Below are 17,639 nucleotides of genomic sequence, written 5' to 3'. Positions count from 1 at the left end.
AATTAAAAAATATAGTAAGGGAAAGAAAAAGGTGCCACCGTGGCTAAACAACAAAGTAAAAGAAGCAGTGAGAGGCAAAATAGCATCCTTTAAAAAGTGGAAGCTAAATCCTAGAGAGAAAAGAGAAAGGCGCATAAACTCTGGCAAATGAAGTGTAGAAATATAATTAGGAAGGAAAAAAAGAATTTGAAAAACTGCTAGCCAAAGACTCAAAAAGTAATAGAAAAAATATGTTTTAAATACATCAGAAGCAGGAAACCTGCTCAACAAACTGTGGGGCCACTGGATGATCGAGATACTAAAGGACCACTCAAGGATGAGAAGGACATTGCAGAGAAACTAAATGATTTTTTTCAATTGGTCCTCACAGGTGAGGATGTGAGGGAGATTCCCAAACCATTCCTTTTAGGCGACAAATCTGAGGAACTGTTCCAGATTGAGGTGTCATTAGAGGAGGTTTTGGAACAAATTGATAAATTAAAGAGAAATTGCAGAACTACTAACTGTAGTCTGTAACCTATCATTTAAATAAGTCTCTGTGCCAGATGACTGGAGGATAGCTAGTTTGACACCAATTCTTAAAAAGGGATCCAGAGGTGATCCAGGCAATTAGAAGCCTGACTTCAGTACCAGGAAAACTAGTTGAAGCTATTGTAAAGAACAAAATTGTCAGACACATAGATTAACGTAATTTTCTGAGAAAGGGTCAACACCGTTTTTGTAAAGGGAAATCATGCCTCACTAATCTACTAGAATTCTTTCAGGGGGTCAACAACTGTGAGGACAGTGGATATAGTGTACTTAAATTTTCAGAAAGCCTTTGATAAGGTCCCTGACTGAAGGCTCTTAAGCAAAGTAAGCTGTCATGGGATAATAGGGAAGGTCCTCTCATGGATTAGTAATGGGTTAAAAGATAGGAAACAAACGGTAGGAATATATGGTAAGTTTTAAGAATAGAGAGAGGTAAATAGTGGTGTCCCCCAGGGTTCTGTACTGTAACCAGTCCTATTCAACATATTCATAAATGATCTGGAAAAAGAGGTAAACAGTGAGGTGGCAAAATTTGCAGTTGATACGAAACTACTCAAAATAGTTAAGTGAAAGGCGGACGGCGAAGAGTTACAAAAGGCTCTCTCAGAACTGGGTGACTGGGAAACAAAATGGTGGATGAAATTCAATGTTGATAAGTGCAAAGTAATGCACATTGGGAAACATAATCCCAACTATACATACTAAATGACGGGGTCTAAATTAGCAGTTTCCACTCAAGAAAGACATCTTGGAGTCACTGTGGATAGTTCTCTGAAAACATCCACTCAATGTGCAGTGGCAGTCAAAAAAGGTAACAGAAAGTTGGGAATCATTAAGAAAGGAATAGATAATAAGACAGAAAATATCATACAGCATCTATATAAATGCAGGGTATGCCCACATTTTGAATAAGGATGGGAGAGGCTGAGGGAACTGGGACACATGACTATATAGTGCCTTGCATAATGACAGGTTTCAGAGTAGCCCCTTGCAAGCGGCTCCTGGCACTCTGCTGTTTGCTGTGCAGAGCAGTGGGGGCAAGGGGAGTGCTGATGTCAGGGTGTCCCCCTCCCTCACTCCCCCCTGCCCATGTAACCCACCTCCGCAGAGCGGGAGCGGTGGGACAGGAGAGCTTCTGGTAGCGGAGAGCTTCTGGTAGCTGCTTCAGTCTCAGCTTTCTATGGTGTACCCATTATCTCCTTGGTCTGAAGAGATGCATTTCAAGCACCAAAGGGCATGAAAGCATCTGCTAGGCCTGTACTAGGGCAGAACAGACATATGTCTTGTCCTGTCTGGGTCATTCCAGTACACACCTGTGAAAATAACTCCCTAGCTGTCACTATGCTAAAATTATCATCTATCCTGATCTGGGCAACTATACAATATACTTCAGCCAAAGCTGACTTTTGATAATGCAGGCTGTTATGGGATACTTAGAATAAGAGAATTGGGTATAGTTAAGGCGTAGGCCAATTTAGGCTAAGGCGTAGGCCAATTTAGGCTATGCTGTCTTATTTGTGCTTAATATTATTTGTGCTTAATGCACACTAACGTATATATGGTGTGGATAATACATATTATTACCTAAATCATCTACCTGCCAGTTGGACTTGTATTTATAAGTCACTTAGGGCCAGGCCTTACAGATAATAAGGTGCCTGAAGATTAGAACTGAGCGAAAAATTGATTTTGGTTCAGTGGCTGACTCAAAAAAAGAGGAAAAAATTGGTTTGTTTGGAACCAAAATTGGATATTTGCCAGGCAGCTGGGTTGGGTCCCAGTACTGTAGCCATGTGTGCATTAAGCTTTCCCGGATCTCAGCAGGCTGCAGCATGGTTTCTGCTTTCTAACCCGTCATGGAAATGAAACGACATGACCCAGTTACCTTAGTCCCCGAGGACCAGTGCTGCTGCCCCAGATGCCCTAGTAGGTCAAGGACCCCCCATCCCAAAGATCCACCCACGTAGGTGCTCTCAGTTTACAGTTCACTGCTCCAGGGGCAGATGAAAGATAAAGCAAACAGATGCACAGGCTTTGCGAAGGCCTCTAAACACAATTACTCTTTACCTAGATTGAATGAGAAATACACTGTGTTGAACAAAATAGTAGAAAACTTACGCATATTTCCCTGCCTCAGTTTCCTCACCCATCTGGGGCATTCTTAGGACTTGAGCCAGAGTCCTTTATGGTACCTAGGATTCCCATTCCTGTAGCTCATGCCTCCTTCTCTGAATTGAATTGAATCTCTATCTCTGACCCCTGCAGTCAGTGTCCTTCTACTCTCTCTTTCAACTAACTGGTGAGAGACTCTCTAACCTCCCATCCCCTTTGTCAAGTGACCACTTCCCAAGTCAGACTGAGCATGTGATCAAAGCCATGACCTACCCTTAACCACACCCCAAGCAATATTGCTACGCCAAGAAAACCTTTGGTTTAGACACAGCTATGTGGACAGAAGAGGGTACTCTCTGCATAGCTAACATCATTTGGGAGGTGCTGTTCCTACACCAGCAGAAAAACTCTTTCTGTCAGCGTATGCGGTGTCTAGATGAGGGGGCTCGGCCAGCATAGCTATGGAATAGCTGTAGCACCATAATGTAGACGCTTTCTTCATCAGAAGGGGATTTTCCATCAGTTTAGTTAATTCACCTGCCTGAGAGGCAGTCGCTAGTTTAATGGAATAATTCTTCTGTCGATCTGCATCTACACCAGGGGTTAGGTTGATCCCACTACAGCACTCAGTGCATAACATTTTTCATAGCCCTGAAAGACATAGCTAAGGCCATCTAACTTCTAAGTAGTAGTAGTGTAGACCCAGCCTATGCACCCTACCAGGTGATTCGTTGTTGGACACTTCCACACCCCTGGAGTTCGGTGTTAAAAAGTGGGTTTGCCCCAGGTGGCAAGGCCATTGTGCAAGGGGGATTGTGGAAGGGTGTCTCACCAGCATGCAACCCCCTTATGGCTGTGTGCCTTGTTGCAGGGTGCTTTCCTCAGCTGCCTCCACCAGACACTATTCAGGCCTGCTAGTGGTCCGTTCGTTCAGTGACTTGGCCCAGCAGCCAGGACACTTTCTGTCCCATCCCTTCTGGGGTAAAACAAAGAGTCCAGCAAAATACAAAAGAACATAAATTCTTCTGTCCTCCCTGGGCCCAGTCCTTGGCAAACTCTTCATCAACTCTCCCAGGCTCTGGAAAATTGTTTCCTGATCTACTACAGATTGCTTGTTCCCAGGGCTTTTTTTCTGGAGTTTGAGCTCCCCCAAGTCGCTGACCCTCAGGGCTGTTCCCTAGAATTCTTCTCCCAGGCATGCTTCAGGAGTCTCTTCACCCTTGCTGCCCTTCCCCCTCTCGGGCCAATACCAGGGTAAAAACTCCCTATGTAGCCTTTACTGCTCCTGGTCTCTCTGACAGAGCTCCCATCACAGGAGAGAATGCCAAGTACTATTCTCCCCCTCAGTCTCCTTACCTAGGAGAGACAATCAGGACTCCTAGCCACTCACTCTGTTCCTTTTTACTGCCCTGAAGTCCTTCCTTTATATTATCCAAAAAAGGGACAAAAGGGACAAAAAGGGCAAAAAGGAAGTAGAGGAAGAAGAACCTCTCAAATCTTTTTTATAAAAATATAATTTCATTAAAAAATGGAATTTTTAAAAAAAGTTTTTTATCTTTTTGGTGACAACTTTTTTTGTAAAATAAGTCATTTTTTACATTAATTTTTTTTTGTTAAAAAACTATTTTCTCTATTAATATGGTTGAATTCAACTTTGATGACCTTTGAGTAACTTAGGATACAGGAGCCAGAACTTTAAAGACATTTAGGCACCTACTGAGACTTTCAGGAGCACCTAGGTGCCTAACTCCCATTTGTTGCAATGGGACCATAGATTCTCTCCATTTCATTTTATCCTAAATTAATTGGCTCACAGTGTCTGCATTCTCGTGCACAGCACAAATTTACTTAACCTTTTTCTCAGGGCCTCTTTTTCCTCCCAGTTTCTCAGGCGGTAAATGAGAGGATTGAGCAAGGGAGTCAGGACCATGTTGAAGACCGAGCCCACTTTGTTCAGGTCCCCCAGGGTATCATTGTTGGGTAAGACATACACAATCGTCAGGGTCCCATAGAAAGCTGCAACCACCATGAGGTGAGAGGAGCAGATAGAAAAGGACTTCTCCTTCCCCGTAGCAGACGAGAGTCTCAGGATGGTGCCTATAATAGCAACAGACAACATAACAATTAACAGAATTGGGGGGAAAGTGAAAATCGAGCCGAATATGAAAGCTGTAAGTGCCATCAGAAGATGTCAGTTCTGGAGAGCTTTAACACAGGGCTGAGATCACAGAAGAAATGGTCCATTTCATTGGGGCCACAAAAAGTTAATTGTGATACGAACAATGCTATTATGGTAAGAGCCAGAAATGCACTTATCCAAGAGCCAGCTGCAAGCAGGAGACCGAACCCTATTCATAAGGGTTACATAGTGCAGGAGTTTACACATTGCTAAATAATGATCATACGACATTGCTGCTAGATTCTTTAGCTCCAGAGAACCAAAGAAATACATTTGTACAATGCAGCCGTCAAAAGAAATAGTTCTGTCCCAAGTCAGGAGACTGGCCAGTATCCTGAACAGGGTGGGCTAGGTGTAGCAAGTCTCCAAGCAGGACAATTTTCTAAGGAAGAAATACATGGGGGTGTGAAGTTGTTAATCACCCACAACCAGAGCAACAATGAGGATGTTCCTGGCCATCGTCACAAAGTCGCTAATGAAAACAGCAGGAAGAGAAGAATCTGCAGTTCAGGGAGATTTCCGAATCCCACGAGAATGAATTTTGTGATGGTGGCTTGATTTCCCCACTCAGTGTTTTCCACTGATTGCATCTAAAGGAGAGAAGAAAATCAATTAAATTTGTAACTAACATCTTCCATTTAATTCCAAAGATATTGAGATTCCCCTCTCTCCGCAATTTAGCTGCCCAGCAGTTGGGTCTAGCTTCTACTTTATCTAGCTTCTACTTCCAGCCTCTGGATGGAGTTAGACCTCTGTCTGCAAGATTGAAGAGCCCATTATTAAATATTTTCCCCCAAGTAGATACTTATAAACTGTAATCAAGTAACCCATTCACCGTCTCTTTGTGAAGATAAATAGATTGAGCTCCTTGAACCTTTCACTATAAGACATGTTTTCTAATCCTTTAATCATTCTTGTGGGTCTTCTCTGAACCCTTTCTACTTTATCAAGATTCTTCTTGAATTGTGGACATCAAACCTGGACACTATATTCCAGCAGTGGTTACACCAGGGCCAAATACAGAGCTAAAATAACCTCTCCTTTCTGACTTGACATTCCCCTGTTCATGCATCCCAGCATCACATTCGCTCCTGGGATGCATAAATAGCCCCACCCTCACTGTTCGATATGCATTTCTCCCTGACTGTACCATTGGTCATCTTATGACATAAATTCTGAAATTTGACATATCCCCAACGGTGGCCAGATCTAGTTGTTTCAGATGAAGCAACAAAAGACTCTAATTTACACCAGGTGTGCCAGAGGAAAATGAGCCCGATTCACTCCAGTGAAGTTACTCCTGATTTACACCATGTGAGTGAGAAGAGATTCAGCTCCATTCCCTCTAATAAGGAGTCAGTAAAAAATAAGGCACAGGCTCCAGAGGGATTACACACAGTTTTTACTGCACATGCGTTTCCTTCAGTTTAAGTCAATGAAACCGATCTCTGTCATGAATTTTCATAAGAAAAGGTGCGTGAGGTAATATCTGTTATTGGACTGACTTCTTCTTCAGCTCTGTGTAAACTAGAAAGCTGGTTTCTCTCGCCAAAAAAGTTGGTCCAATACGAGATATCACCTCACCCACCTTGTCCCTCTAATACCCTGGGACCAGCACGGCTACAACAACACTACATACATTAATTTTCATAACAGTTACAGCTGTTGCATTTGAAGGATACATTAAAGACTATGCGATGCTCAGATACTATGGTGATTTTTTTTAACAGTGCACAGTTGCACAGATGGGGGGAGGGCTGGCAGGCTCAGCTTCCTGTGAAGCATCAGGGATTGGCTACAACTAGAGATGGGACATGGAATGGGATGAGACAGAGCTATGAGGTGGTTCGGATAATCGTCTTTCTAGATGGCTGGCTGGTGGGTCTTGCTCATGTGTGCAGGGTCTTCAAATCACCAGATTTGGGATGGGGAAGAAATTTTTCCCCTAGTTCCTATTGGGCAGGGACCTTGAGGGTTTTCACCATCCTCTGCAGCGTGGGGCTCCTGCTGGGATCACCTGGGCATACCTCAGCTAATCCATTCCATGCCATTGCAGGGACCTTGGTCACTGGTGGAACTTCACTCTCTCTGTTTCTGCCTGGGTTCAAACAGTTTAGTCTCCTGCAGCCTGAAAGGCTTTAGTCTTCCCAGTTTATATGGGTCAGCACCAAGCTTTGCCCAGGGATTCATGTCTACCCAGTTATTAAAATCAATACCACTCCTCTCAAGTCTGTGGAGAAGTTTTGCTACGTAGGACATATCCTGTCAGCCACAGTGCCATGAATGTCAATGGGGCCATAGCCCCACAAGCTTAAATTTATTACTGTGAAAAATTCCATCAGTTTTGTTCTTTGGAGCAGGACGCATGTTTTTGTTCGCATCTGTACAGCGCCTAGAACAATGGGGTCCTGGTCCATGACCGGGGAGCTATTATAAGAAAAATTCAACTAATAAATGATAAAAATATAATATCTGTGTCACTGAGGTGCTTTTGAAAATTGTACCCGAACACTGGGTATGTCTACACTACGAAATTAGGTCAAATTTATAGAAGTCGTTTTTTTAGAAATCGGTTTTATATATTTGAGTGTGTGTGTCCCCACAGAAAATGCTCTAAGTGCATTAACTCGGCGGAGCGCTTCCACAGTACCGAGGCAAGCGTCGACTTCCGGAGCATTGCACTGTGAGTAGCTATCCCACAGTTCCCGCAGTCTCCGCTGCCCATTGGAATTCTGGGTTGAGATCCCAATGCCTGATGGGGCTAAAACATTGTCACGGGTGGTTCTGGGTACATATCGTCAGGCCCCCGTTCCCTCCCTCCCCCCGTGAAAGCAAGGGCAGACAATCATTTCGCGCCTTTTTTCCTGAGTTACCTGTGCAGACGCCATACCACGGCAAGCATGGAGCCTGCTCAGGTAACCGTCACCCTATGTCTCCTGGGTGCTGGCAGACGCGGTACGGCTTTGCTACACAGTAGCAGCAACCCATTGCCTTCTGGCAGCAGACGGTGCAATACGACTGGTAGTCGTCCTCGTTGTGTCCGAGGTGCTCCTGGCCACGTTGGCTGGGAGCGCCTGGGCAGACATGGGTGCAGGGACTAAATTTGGAGTGACTTCACCAGGTCATTCTCTTTAGTCCTGCAGTCCTATTGAACCGTCTTATGGTGAGCGGGCAGGCGATACGGACTGCTAGCAGTCGTACTGTACCATCTTATGCCAGGCAGGCAAGAGATGAGGATTGCTAGCAGTCGTATTGTACCATCTTATGCCAGGCAGCCATGAGATGTGGATGGCATGCAGTCCTTCTGCACCGTCTGCTGCCAGCCAAAGATGTAAAAGATAGATGGAGTGGGTCAGAACAAGAAATAGACCAGATTTGTTTTGTACTCATTTGCCTCCTCCCCTGTCTAGATCACACTGCAGTCACTCACAGAGAAGGTGCAGCGAGGTAAATCTAGCCATGTATCAATCAGAGGCCAGGCTAACCTCCTTGTTCCAATAACAACGATAACTTAGGTGCACCATTTCTTATTGGAACCCTCCGTGCAGTCCTGCCTGAAATACTCCTTGATGTACAGGCACACCCTTTGTTGATTTTAGCTCCCTGAAGCCAACCCTGTAAGCCGTGTCGTCAGTCGCCCCTCCCTCCGTCAGAGCAACGGCAGACAATCGTTCCGCGCCTTTTTTCTGTGCGGACGCCATACCAAGGCAAGCATGGAGGCCGCTGAGCTCATTTTGGCAATTAGGAGCACATTAAACACCACACGCATTATCCAGCAGTATATGCAGCACCAGAACATGGGAACGCGATACCGGGCGAGGAGGCGACGTCAGCGCGGTCCCGTGAGTGATCAGGACATGGACACAGATTTCTCTGAAAGCATGGGCCCTGACAATGCATGCATCATGGTGCTAATGGGGCAGGTTCATGCTGTGGAACGCTGATTCTGGGCTCGGGAAACAAGCACAGACTGGTGGGACCGCATAGTGTTGCAGGTCTGGGACGATTCCCAGTGGCTGCGAAACTTTCGCATGCGTAAGGGCACTTTCATGGAACTTTGTGACTTGCTTTCCCCTGCCCTGAAGCGCATGAATACCAGGATGAGAGCAGCCCTCACAGTTGAGAAGCGAGTGGCGATAGCCCTGTGGAAGCTTGCAACGCCAGACAGCTACCGGTCAGTTGGGAATCAATTTGGAGTGGGCAAATCTACTGTGGGGGCTGCTGTTATGCAAGTAGCTCACGCAATCAAAGATCTGCTGATATCAAGGGTAGTGACCCTGGGAAATGTGCAGGTCATAGTGGATGGCTTTGCTGCAATGGGATTCCCTAACTGTGGTGGGGCTATAGACGGAACCCATATCCCTATCTTGGCACCGGAGCACCAAGCCGCCGAGTACATAAACCGCAAGGGGTACTTTTCGATAGTGCTGCAAGCTCTGGTGGATCACAAGGGACGTTTCACCAACATCAACGTGGGATGGCCGGGAAAGGTCCATGATGCTCGCATCTTCAGGAACTCTGGTCTGTTTCAAAAGCTGCAGGAAGGGACTTTATTCCCAGACCAGAAAATAACTGTTGGGGATGTTGAAATGCCTATATGTATCCTTGGGGACCCAGCCTACCCCTTAATGCCATGTCTCATGAAGCCGTACACAGGCAGCCTGGACAGTGGTCAGGAGCTGTTCAGCTACAGGCTGAGCAAGTGCAGAATGGTGGTAGAATGTGCATTTGGACGTTTAAAGGCGCGCTGGCGCAGTTTACTGACTCGCTTAGACCTCAGCGAAACCAATATTCCCACTGTTATTACTGCTTGCTGTGTGCTCCACAATATCTGTGAGAGTAAGGGGGAGACGTTTATGGCGGGGTGGGAGGCTGAGGCAAATCGCCTAGCTGCTGGTTACGCGCAGCCAGACACCAGGGCGGTTAGAAGAGCACAGGAGGGCGCGGTACGCATCAGAGAAGCTTTGAAAACCAGTTTCATGACTGGCCAGGCTACGGTGTGAAAGTTCTGTTTGTTTCTCCTTGATGAAACCCCCCGCCCCTTGGTTCACTCTACTTCCCTGTAAGCTAACCACCCTCCCCTCCTCCCTATAATCACCGCTTGCAGAGGCAATAAAGTCATTGCTGCTTCACAGTCATGCATTCGTTATTCATTCATCACACAAATAGGGAGATGACTACCAAGGTATCCCAGGAGGGGTGGTGGAGGAGGGAAGGAAAATGCCACACAGCACTTTAAGCACAGCACTTTAAAAGTTTACAACTTTAAAATTTATTGAATGACAGCCTTCTTTTTTTTGGGCAATCCTCTGTGGTGGAGTGGCTGGTTGGCCGGTGCCCCGCCCCTCCCCTGCGTGCTTGGGCGTCTGGGTGTGGAGGCTATGGAACTTGGGGAGGAGGGCGGTTGGTTACAGAGGGGCAGCAGTGGCAGTCTGTGCTCCAGCTGCCTTTGCTGCAGCTCAACCATACACTGGAGCATACTGGTTTGGTCCTGCAGCAGCCTCAGCATTGAATCCTGCCTCCTCTCATCACGCTGCCACCACATTTGAGCTTCAGCCCTGTCTTCAGCCCGCCACTTACTCTCTTCAGCCCGCCACTTACTCTCTTCAGCCCTCCACCTCTCCTCCCGGTCATTTTGTGCTTTCCTGCACTCTGACATTATTTGCCTCCACGCATTCGTCTGTGCTCTGTCAGTGTGGGAGGACAGCATGAGCTCGGAGAACATTTCATCGCGAGTGCGTTTTTTTTTCTTTCTAAGCTTCACTAGCCTCTGGGAAGGAGAAGATCCTGTGATCATTGAAACACATGCAGCTGGTGGAGAAAAAAAAAGGGACAGACAGCGGTATTTAAAAAGACACATTTTATAAAACAGTGGCTACACTCTTTCAGGGTAAACCTTGCTGTTAACATTACATACATAGCACATGTGCTTTCGTTACAAGGTCGCATTTTGCCTCCTCCCACCGCGTGACTACCCCCTCAACCTTCCCCCCTCCCTGTGGCTAACAGCGGGGAACATTTCTGTTTAGCCACAGGCAAACAGCCCAGCAGGAATGGGCTCCTCTGAGTGTCCCCTGAAGAAAAGCACTCTATTTCAACCAGGTGACCATGAATTATATCTCCCTCTCCTGAGGATAACACAGAGAGATAAAGAACAGATTTTGGTTGAATGCCAGCAAACATACACTGCAATGCTTTGTTCTACAGTGATTCCCGAGTACGTGTTACTGGCCTGGAGTGGTAAAGTGTCCTACCATGAAGGACGAAATAAGGCTGCCCTCCCCAGAAACCTTTTGCAAAGGCTTTAGGACTACATCTAGGAGAACCGCAAATGCCAGGGCAAAGTAATCCTTTCACATGCTTGCTTTTAAACCATGTATAGCATTTTAAAAGGTACACTCACCAGAGGTCCCTTCTCTGCCTGCTGGGTCCAGGAGGCAGCCTTGGGTGGGTTTGGGGGGTACTGGCTCCAGGTCTAGGGTGAGAAACAGTTCCTGGCTGTCGGGAAAACCGGTTTCTCCGCTTGCTTGCTGTGAGCTATCATCTTCTTCGTCCCCAAAACCTGCTTCCGTATTGCCTCCATCTCCATTGAAGGAGTCAAACAACACGGCTGGGGTAGTGGTGGCTGAACCCCCTAAAATGGCATGCAGCTCATCATAGAAGCGGCATGTTTGGGGCTCTGACCCAGATCGGCTGTTCGCCTCTCTGGTTTTCTGGTAGGCTTGCCTCAGCTCCTTCAGTTTCACGCGGCACTGCTTCGGGTCCCTGTTATGGCCTCTGTCCTTCATGCCCTGGGAGATTTTCACAAAGGTTTTGGCATTTCGAAAACTGGAACAGAGTTCTGATAGCACGGATTCCTCTCCCCAAACAGCGATCAGATCCCGTACCTCCCGTTCGGTCCATGCTGGAGCTCTTTTGCGATTCTGGGACTCCATCATGGTCACCTGTGCTGATGAGCTCTACATGGTCACCTGCAGCTTGCCACACTGGCCAAACAGGAAATGAGATTCAAAAGTTTGCGGTTCTTTTCCTGTCTACCTGGCCAGTGCATCTGAGTTGAGAGTGCTGTCCAGAGCGGTCAGAATGGAGCACTCTGGGATAGCTCCCGGAGGCCAATACCATCGAATTGTGTCCACAGTACCCCAAATTCGAGCTGGCAACGTCGATTTAAGCGCTAATCCACTTGTCAGGGGTGGAGTAAGGAAATAGATTTTAAGAGCCCTTTAAGTCGAAATAAAGGGCTTCACTGTGTGGACGGGTGCAGGTTTAAATTGATTTAACGCTGCTAAATTCGACCTAAAGTCCTAGTGTAGACCAGGGCACTGATCAAACACAGGGACTTAAGTCTTTTCAGATACAAGGGTGCGGAATACAAATTCATAGGAAATAGATTGAAAACAGAGATGGGAGAGGAATAAAGAAGTCACTGAATGAGAAGGAGAGACTGAGGGCTCATCTACACACACAAATTGTACCACACCCATATTGTTAAAAGTGTAACATCCCCCTAGTGCAGATGCTATGGTACCAATATGATACCAATCAGGGGCAATAAGCTATACCAGTATACGATACCAGTATAAGACAGGCTCCTTTTCTTGATTTACCTGGTGCTAACTGCAACATTTAACCCTGTTATTTACAGCCCGAGGAACAGGGAGATAAAATGTGCTCTCAGGAAATCAACAGGAAGGGAAAGGTTCCCTCAGGCAAAATCTATGGTATGATATTGTTGTGTGCTGTGCTTGGGAAACTCTGGGAGTGGGGAAATTGTGCAGCTCCATCCTTGTCTTAAATAGGTAATATTCATGTCTAAACCGCCTCTCAGACAGGTGCAAATCATGCGGCTCTCCACTGAAGGATTATTTCTCCTTACGTTCACGGTCATGTAAATGTATAATATGTCGGTGAGACCATCACTGGAATTTTGTTCCCAGTCCTGGTGGCCCTACATTAAAAACCATGTTGAATAACTGGAATGGTTTCAGAGAAAGGTTAGAAGACTGATTCATGGTCTAGGAAACTGTCTCATGGCAGAGACTGAAGGAGCTATCTGTATTTTGCTTATTGAAGTGAAGGGTAAGTAATAACTTAATTACAGACTGGAAATAAGGCATAATTTTTAAGAGAGAGACTAATTAATCATGAAAACAATTTCCCAAAGGTTGTGGTGGATTCTCCATCATTGGCAAGTTTTAAAACAAGATTGGATTGGGTTTTTTTTAAGTTTTGCTCTAGTTCAAAAGGAATTATTTTGGGGGAAATTCTCTGGCCTGTTCTCTATAGGAGATTAGACCAGATGAGCAGAATGGTCCCTTCTGGCCTTAGAATCCGTGTATTATCTAACGGGTGGGGTATCTCTCTGAAAAGTATCCTTATGTTCAGCTGAACTTGCTGGGTTATACTGAGGAGCCGCCAGCTGAGATTCTACGGATGGGATTGCCCTAAAGTCCCCACTGGCCTTAAAATGTTTGATTCTATGAAAAATTCACTCAAGTCAATAGTACAGATTCCCCTCTAATTTAAACCAATGTAAAACAAAAGCCATTCAGCAGAGGTAAAAATTCAAGCTCATGTTAACCTCATCTAGGTTAGAAGTGCCAAGCATTTTTATCACTTATGTATATCATGGGATTGCTGAAGTTTTGATGTATCTTAAAATGTCATTCAGTGGGATCGTAAACTCATTTCTTATGGAATAGTAATTTTCTGTGAAATTTTTAGCATACCTGTGTGTGCTATAAAATAATAAATAATGCTACTCAGAATAAAATAACTCTTTAAAACCTTAATTGTTCTTGCAATCTGGAGATACTCTGTGAATACACATAACATAATGTTTACCCATAAAGCCACCTTGGATTTTAAAGGGACCTATGGGAGTTAGAAGCCCAATTCTGAGAGATTTTCCATGGCAATTGGGCATCTAATTCCCTTTGGTTTCTTTGAACATCTCAGACATAAAGAATCATGAATTTCTGAATGTCTTCTTAAAGAAAATGGCATGGTTATTAATGAGTATGACTGAATGTTTAACTGGTACCATTCTTTTTATTAATTAGCTGGTTAGTGACTGCATATACTTGAATTCTCATAACTACTCTACAGATAGACACTCCTATCCAGTCTAAGGGTATATAGTGATGAACAAACTAATCTTGAGGAACAGGTCAGACTCCACCAAAAGTCATCAACGCTCCACCAATTGGCTTCACAGAGGTCCTAGGCCTGGAGCCGGAGCCATGGTTTTGACCTGTGTCCACTAGAAAATGGACCAAAGCTACCAAATTGCCATCCCTTTTTACCAGCATTTAGACAGTAGCAAAATCACCTGGATTCATATCAGTGAAAAGCCCAGCTGACTGTTCTGAGCGCCTTGCAACATCCAGGGAATTTGGGATTTAAATAACTGAGGTATAAACACAACACAAGAATTCCTCGCTGGACTCTAAACTGTGTCTTCACTAATATATCCCACTGGTGATGGAGGGTTTGCAGTTAGGACCTTTGGGTATTAATTTACAGCAACATAGATTGTGTCATGTCCTCTGAAATATTGCTAGTAAGTTGCAATGATTTTTCAATACTATGGGCCAAGTTGTTCCCTGGTGTAACTCCTCTCATTTCACTGTGGCTACACCAGGGTGTATCTGAACCCGGGGTTTATCACTGAGATACTGGGCCAGGTTCTGATAATGGATACACGACTGGAGTAAGGGGAAATCGTTTGTAATTACACAAGTGTAACTGAAATGAGAATCTGGGCCATTGTACAAAAAGTTCATAGAATCATAGAATATCAGGGTTGGAAGGGACCCCAGAAGGTCATCTAGTCCAACCCCCTGCTCGAAGCAGGACCAATTCCCAGTTAAATCATCCCAGCCAGGGCTTTGTCAAGCCTGACCTTAAAAACCTCTAAGGAAGGAGATTCTACCACCTCCCTAGGTAACGCATTCCAGTGTTTCACCACCCTCTTAGTGAAAAAGTTTTTCCTAATATCCAATCTAAACCTTCCCCACTGCAACTTGAGACCATTACTCCTTGTTCTGTCATCTGCTACCATTGAGAACAGTCTAGAGCCATCCTCTTTGGAACCCCCTTTCAGGTAGTTGAAAGCAGCTATCAAATCCCCCCTCATTCTTCTCTTCTGCAGGCTAAACAATCCCAGCTCCCTCAGCCTCTCCTCATAACGCATGTGTTCCAGTCCCCTAATCATTTTTGTTGCCCTTCGCTGGACTCTCTCCAATTTATCCACATCCTTCTTGAAGTGTGGGGCCCAAAACTGGACACAGTACTCCAGATGAGGCCTCACCAATGTCGAATAGAGGGGAACGATCACGTCCCTCGATCTGCTCGCTATGCCCCTACTTATACATCCCAACATGCCATTGGCCTTCTTTGCAACAAGGGCACACTGCTGATTCATATCCAGCTTCTCGTCCACTGTCACCCCTAGGTCCTTTTCCGCAGAACTGCTGCCTAGCCATTCGGTCCCTAGTCTGTAGCAGTGCATTGGGTTCTTCCGTCCTAAGTGCAGGACCCTGCACTTATCCTTATTGAACCTCATCAGATTTCTTTTGGCCCAATCCTCCAATTTGTCTAGGTCTTTCTGTATCCTATCCCTCCCCTCCAGCGTATCTACCACTCCTCCCAGTTTAGTATCATCCGCAAATTTGCTGAGAGTGCAATCCACACCATCCTCCAGATCATTTATGAAGATATTGAACAAAACCGGACCCAGGACCGACCCTTGGGGTACTCCACTTGATACTGGCTGCCAACTAGATATGGAGCCATTGATCACTACCCGTTGAGCCCGACAATCTAGCCAGCTTTCTACCCACCTTGTAGTGCATTCATCCAGCCCATACTTCCTTAACTTGCTGACAAGAATACTGTGGGAGACCGTGTCAAAAGTTCTCCTGCATCTCAAACTAATATGTGATTAAAATACTATTTTCAAAAGGAGAACACAGAAGCATTGCTACCCGTTATGCTTCCATTGTAACCAATCTGAGATGCCCATGGTCAAGAGGCACAGTTACTACGCAGACTGTAAAAACACACACACACAGAGAGCTGGGGAGCTTTAATAGTATTTATTTGCCTAAAGATGCAGATAGGAATGAGTGAAATTTTCAAAAGCAGCAGGGGGCAAGATACAAAATATGGACTTTGGCTCTTAACTACTGTAGGTGCCTAAATCACAGAATCAGGCCCAAGAGGGTTCTCTAAACCTCCACTCAACTGCTCCCAAACACTGTAGGCACCTAAACTCAACCAGCATCCTACTGTTTGCAGTCAAATTCCCGAGGGTGCCTAGGTTTCTGCCTCTGGGCATGCACACGGCAGCCTCAGACCAGACATCTGGATACATACATCCCAGAGTTCCCCCACCTAACTCACCCAAGGGGTCCCAGTTGGTAGGTGAGCTCATGCAAAAAGTTGGGGTGGAAGTCGGGACTCCCTTGTCACTTTTAGCCCAGTGGTGAGGGTACTCAGCTGGGATGTCAGCGATCCCTGTTCAAGTTCCTCCTCTGTTGGAGAGAGAAGAAGGGGGATGTGAACACGGCTCTGCTACTTCTCAGGTGAGCCCCTCACCACTAGTCACTGGGATATTGCAGTGTGTGGAGTGCCCTCTATCACTCTGGTTGAAGCTGCTCTATGCTGGATAACTAATATTCCTAACTTCAGATATAACAATGACACATACGTAATAATTAGATAATCAGAATCAGTAAGTAATAGCCTTTCCAATGATATCTCACAAGACCCATATTGCCTAAAACATGTCTTAGTTACTCCAAATTCATATTATAACAATATCTCCATGAAGAATATGGGGTGTAGTGTCACACACCCCATAAGGCCCTGCATCAGGGGACAGCAGGAGGGTGGGTTGGGTGGTCAGGAGAGCAATGGGAATCTAACCAGTTAGAAGGAGAGATGGAGAATGACGATATTTTTTGGTAAAAGAACAGGGCCCAAAAATTTGGAGGAAGAACGAAAATATCAGGGAGACTCAGTGCGATTTTATTTTTTAATTCATTTTTTTGGTCAAATTTTGGTGGTAAATATTTTTATGTGTATAGCATATTTCTGTCTGGGCTGAGGGAAGATTGTGTGACAATATCTAGGCTGAAATTAGCAAAGTTGCCTAGTGATTTTCAGTGCTCGTTTCCTATTCATAGTAATTCATCCCTTTCTTTTTTATTTGCGTTGGGGAGGGAAATCGGGTCTCATGAGCTATGAAAATTTTGGCCATACATCTTATGTTTGCATTTCATATATCTGTATTGATATCCATATTTATATCACTATTGATATAGATATTTTAATGTTGCCTTGACCCTGCAAAGATGTATGAACAGGCGGGAAATTTCACATGGCAGGACACGGAGACTCCCAGCCCTCCCCAGACTTTCATTTTTTGTTTACCCAGCTACAGATCTGCATAGAATACTGCCCAATCAAAGTTCTCCACTCACTGTGGAGGCAATATTTTTCACCTACTGTTCAGAGGCATAAATGAAAATGAAGGGTCCTAAAAAGTGGAGAATGACTTTCATTGGCTTCAGTGGGAGTGGAAGAGACCCAGAACCACCCAAAAGATGCTAAGCTCCTTGCAGAATTTGGACATAGTGTTCATGTATGGATGAATGAGCCAGAGTGCTTTACTGAAACGTGAGTTTGGAAAAAAAGCCCAATTTTTATAAAGAATGTTTCTTACAGTATGAAGTTTTGTATGAAAAAATGTCTATTAAATGTATGAAAGATGAATGCTCAAAAAGTAGCAGAGTAACAGGAAAAGAAAGAA

General features: G+C 45.1%; 2 pseudogenes across 2 annotated transcripts in view; both read left to right on the top strand.

Moving 5' to 3' along the window:
• Nucleotides 1-17,639, top strand: part of LOC311529434 (olfactory receptor 5V1-like) — a 504,463-nt pseudogene that overhangs the window by 310,278 nt on the left and 176,546 nt on the right. The gene's annotated exons all lie outside the window — the stretch shown is intronic.
• Nucleotides 1-17,639, top strand: part of LOC311529399 (olfactory receptor 10A7-like) — a 329,327-nt pseudogene that overhangs the window by 270,731 nt on the left and 40,957 nt on the right. The gene's annotated exons all lie outside the window — the stretch shown is intronic.

This window comes from Lepidochelys olivacea, assembly GCF_965140295.1.
Source record: "Lepidochelys olivacea isolate rLepOli2 genome assembly, chromosome: 13".
NCBI lineage: Eukaryota > Metazoa > Chordata > Testudines > Cheloniidae > Lepidochelys > Lepidochelys olivacea.
The sequence above is the reverse complement of the archived record's forward strand: the minus strand, read 5'-3'. Positions and strand labels throughout refer to the sequence as shown.